We start from the raw sequence: 4,496 nt of genomic DNA, 5'->3' as shown, positions 1-4,496 counted from the left end.
AGAGAGGCAGAAGTATTTAGTCCTGGAAGAAAAAGTGCCACATCACATACAAAACTGGTTAATGCACAAGACTGGAGAATATCACAGTTATAAGCAATACAACTCTCACCTTTGTGATGAACACTTCTTAACCAGACAGAAGCCATTTGCTTATCTGCAGGGTAAAATTCATTTACATTGCCCATATGACAAAAATAATTTGAGTAACTATTATTTTTATACAGCGTGAAGTCTATCCTTATAGATTTGTAGCATACCCTAATTAATAGTAAATGATTAAAGCATATACGCTTAGAGAATCAGACAATCCTTGGGTAGTCCTGTTGGATAATGCTCTGGGTATGATTGGAAAGGATATGAGTCATCTTTTCATCTATTTCCAACTTCTGGATTTTTAAAATGTGTGTTTATAAATTTTCTCCATGGAATATTCTTGTTTCAAAAAGGTGTGGCCTCATGGGTGCAGCATTCAATATTAATGAATACATACATGCACTATAGTATAGTTATCAAGTCTAGAGTCATATGGTATTAAGCAACCATTAAAATAAAAAACATTGTCAAAGATTTTATAAAAACCCAAGATTGGATTTTTCAATAATCTTTATTCTCCAGTGCTTAAATAAATCATTGCTTGTATTTCTTCCATTTTGAGGCTAAAAAGCCAACCCCAAGAAATCTATCTCTGTCAGATTCTGCCTGAAGTACCTAGGAATCTGTGTTCCTCTCTCTGAAATGTCTCCAATCTCCTAAGGTTTCTCCTGTAAGTCCGGGACCCTGTAAGACAGAACAAACATGAGAACAGTTTTCAAGGAGAACTTTGTAGGCGTTGGTTCCACCCGTGAAGTGCGAACCTTGACCCTTAATGGTGGGTTTTTCATATCTGAATAAGTGAGATTTATTCTGAAACATGACACTCCAGGTATAGCCTTTATTAAAAAGTTTGTTCAATTACATTCTGATTAGTTTCAGTAAATGAATGCAAATAATTACCTGGCCATTAAAGGTAAAGAAACTCAATGGAAGTATTTGTTTCTGAATTCGGAGGAGTTAGAGGGAACAAAAGGCAAACATACAGTTATTAAACTGAGATTAGACATAGATCAAGAAGATGACCCAGCAATTCCTTTCTTAAGTATATACCCCAAAGAATTACAATAGGGACTCAAACAGATACTTGCTCACTGCAGAATTATTCACAACAGCCAAATGTGGAAACAATCTGGATGTCTATCAACTGATGAATGGATAAAGAAAATGTAATATATACACATAATAGAATGTTATTCAGCTATAAAAAGTGATGTTCTGGGGTGCCTGGGTGGCTCAGTCGGTTAAGCATCTGACTCTGGATTTTGGCTCAGGTCATGATTTTGAGGTTCGTGACTTTGAGCCCTGGATCGATCTCTAGGCTGACTGTGCAGAGCCTGCTTGGGATTCTCGCTCCCTTCCTTTTTTCTTCCCTTCCACCATGCGCTCTCTCTCTTTCTCAAAAATAAATAAGTAAACTTAAAAAAAAAACAGTGAAGTTCTGATAAATGCTACAAAATAGATGAAACTTGAAAAATCTTATGTCAAGTGAAATAAGCCGGATGTAAAAATTCAAATATAATCCTCCCCTCCCCCGGCCATCCGTGATCTCACCTTTTGCTCTCTGTGGTCTCAGTTACCTGTGGTCAACCGCAGTCCAGAAACAGATGGTCCTCCTTCTGACATATGGCCAGAAAGTCAATAGCAACCCGATGCTATGTCTCAGTGCCTGGGTCATTCCCCTCATTTCATGTCATCACGTAGGTGCTTTATCATCTCAGGTCTTTACAAGAAGGAAAAGGGTTTAGGCACAGTTTTGAAAGAGAAAGAGACCACATTCCCATAGATTTATTATAGTATATTGTTATAATTATTCTATTTTATATTATGTATTGCTTTTAATCTCTTAGTGTGCTTAATTTACAAATAAATTACCATAGGTATGTATGTATAGGAAAAAAACATAGTATACATACAGTTTGGTACTATCCATGGCTTCAGGCATCCACTGTGGGTCTTGGAACGTATCCCTCTAGATAAAAGTGTATCAACTGTATTGTATAATTCCACTTGCATGACGTCTCTAGAACAAGAAAATTTATAGAGACGGCAAATAGATTAGAGGTTACCAGGAGCTGGAGAATGGAGAGTTAATACTTAATGGGTACAGAGTTTCTGTTTGGGGCAAGGACAAAGTTTTGGAAATAGATATGATGATGCTTGTCCAACATCGTGAACGTAATTAATGCCACTGAATTGCACTCTTAAACATAGTTAAGATGGCAAATCTTTTTTGTTATAAATGTTTTACAATGATTAAAAAGAAAAAAAAAAAAGGAAAGCAGCTGAGATCAAGAAAGAAAGCGCCTTCCCATATAGCCAGAAAATAGAACATTAAAAACCCTACCAGCATTATTCCAAAATAAATGATCACAATTAGATGTTCTTCTTGAGTTCCTTCAGTCATTCTTAATTTATTCTTCTTCCATTAGAGCTTGAGTCATCAGTTGGCTTCTATAAAATTATCTGGTACTGAATTACAAAGCATCCTGGAAATCCCACGTCCCTCTGCAATTTTCTAAGCGGTCACCTTCTAAGTCTATTTTCTGAAATATCAATTGTTAAAAAATACCTGGCAGAGGCCTTTTCGTGAGCTCTGAGGCTGTTCTTTATTGCAGACCAAATTTCTGGCGTGTGGCTTAAAGGAGAGCCTTCAGGCGAGCATGAGAGAGAAGCGGAAGCCGTATGTTGATGACAGAATAGGTAACAATATCAGAATGTAGACGAGCAGAGTTCTCTGTTGGAGTATGATGCATACCTCTTTTGTGAGGTTGTGATCAATGTATCCCTTTAGAATAGAAACTATGTTGTGTTCTATACTGATAAAATCGAGGGAAAGTCATATTCCCCAAGCCTTGAGCAGATAAAATTCCAGTGATGTTCTTCCAATGCCTTACTGCATGTTTGATTTTTTTTTTTTTTTTTTTTTGCTGTTGCTTATGTATAGAAAGGGATAAAATCAGCAGATCTAGCAAATAAATACGTGCAGCTCCACTCTGTGCCCACAGTTCCATTTTATATCCCAATGCATCATTGTTCCAACAAAGATATTTGTGGTTTTCATTTTCTCTGGCAGCTACAAAGTAATTTTCCCTTCATGGTACTAATTGAGGGATCAATTTTTTAAAAATCGGCAAAGTCAACAATTTTTATACATTGGAGGCTGGCGTATGTTTCTTTCCTTTGGATCAATGGTGCCGACCTTTATAACCTCTGCTGAAAAATATAAGATTAGAAGTATTCCTCTCCACCTCTCTCAAGCCTACAATCCCCATAAAGTTGGTCCATTAATTACAAGTTGTTAATACGAGTTATGCAGAGTAGCTTATGCTCTGTTTTCTACCAAAGAACTTTATTCCAAATCAGCTGACACTGACAGCTGATTCAATACACACGTATGTAAAACAATTTTCTATTAAACAACTCTTGGGATAGAAAAACAAGTTGTTTAATTAAAGTCTAACTGACTTTCTTCCCAAGTTATGTGCCTATTTATTCATTTAGATGAGCTTAATAACAAATACGGTTGTGACGATAAGAAAAATAACACAAGTAATCACTCTTCAGAAAGCTAGATATTAGATTACAGTTCACCACAGGGACATTTCTTTCTACGTGTTTTTTTTTTTTTTTTTTAGCTCCTATTAATGTCATACGTGGGACTCCTTCCTTGTATCTGGTCCCATCCTCTCTCCAGATTAGGGCTGGTTACTGGGGACTCGACAGGTTCCGGTGGAAGCTGATTATAGGTGAACATTAAATCTAGAAGGCCTGAGCTTCAGGGCGGGTCTAAGTAGGAGAATATGCTAGTAGGTGGTAATGTCACAGCCTTGGCCAGGAGACAGGTTTATTCTGGCAGGGGGCTGGTGGGAGACGTGTGGAGGTGGGTGCAGAGCCTTGGGGTCAGGGAGAGGCTTTGGGGGAAGCAAGGTGGTGTTAGGGCTCCGGAGAAAGTGAGCCAAGGAGGCGCTAAGTGGGAAAACAAAGCAGGAATTTTTGTGCTTAAAGAAAGCACCTTTTGCTGACTCTTTCAAAATGATTTGTCTCAAGTCTGTGTTCACGACGACAAGGCAAGGGCAGTGTTGGTCTGGTTCACTGCTAAGATCGTGGTGTGTAGTAGAGTTTCTGGCATGTAGTTGGTGCCAGTAAATACTATCGAGTTAATGAATGGAAGAAAGCAAAATTTTGGGGGACATAGTTTACGACATTTTATAAATCAAGGGGCTCGGTTCCAAAACAAACAAGAGCCCAAATGAACCTCGACACGAACTCACTGTGGCCCCAGACCCCACAACAGAGTGGATCCTGCTTGTAGAGTTCACATGGCTCCCGTGGGAACACATGTAGGTGCCCAGGGTGGGGAAATATGCCAGTCCTACACATTATCTTCTTTCCTTCATTTTCTT

At 38.3% G+C, this 4,496-nt stretch overlaps 1 long non-coding RNA gene across 1 annotated transcript; it reads right to left on the bottom strand.

The window, feature by feature from the left end:
* Nucleotides 1-639: 639 nt before the first annotated feature.
* Nucleotides 640-2,101, bottom strand: LOC122219217. Its single transcript, XR_006202307.1, has 3 exons — nucleotides 2,007-2,101; nucleotides 1,645-1,813; nucleotides 640-777 (listed from the first exon to the last, which is right to left on the bottom strand). It is a non-coding gene; the product is annotated as an uncharacterized LOC122219217 (long non-coding RNA).
* Nucleotides 2,102-4,496: the final 2,395 nt, after the last annotated feature.

Source organism: Panthera leo, chromosome B2 (assembly GCF_018350215.1).
Source record: "Panthera leo isolate Ple1 chromosome B2, P.leo_Ple1_pat1.1, whole genome shotgun sequence".
NCBI lineage: Eukaryota > Metazoa > Chordata > Mammalia > Carnivora > Felidae > Panthera > Panthera leo.
The sequence above is the reverse complement of the archived record's forward strand: the minus strand, read 5'-3'. Positions and strand labels throughout refer to the sequence as shown.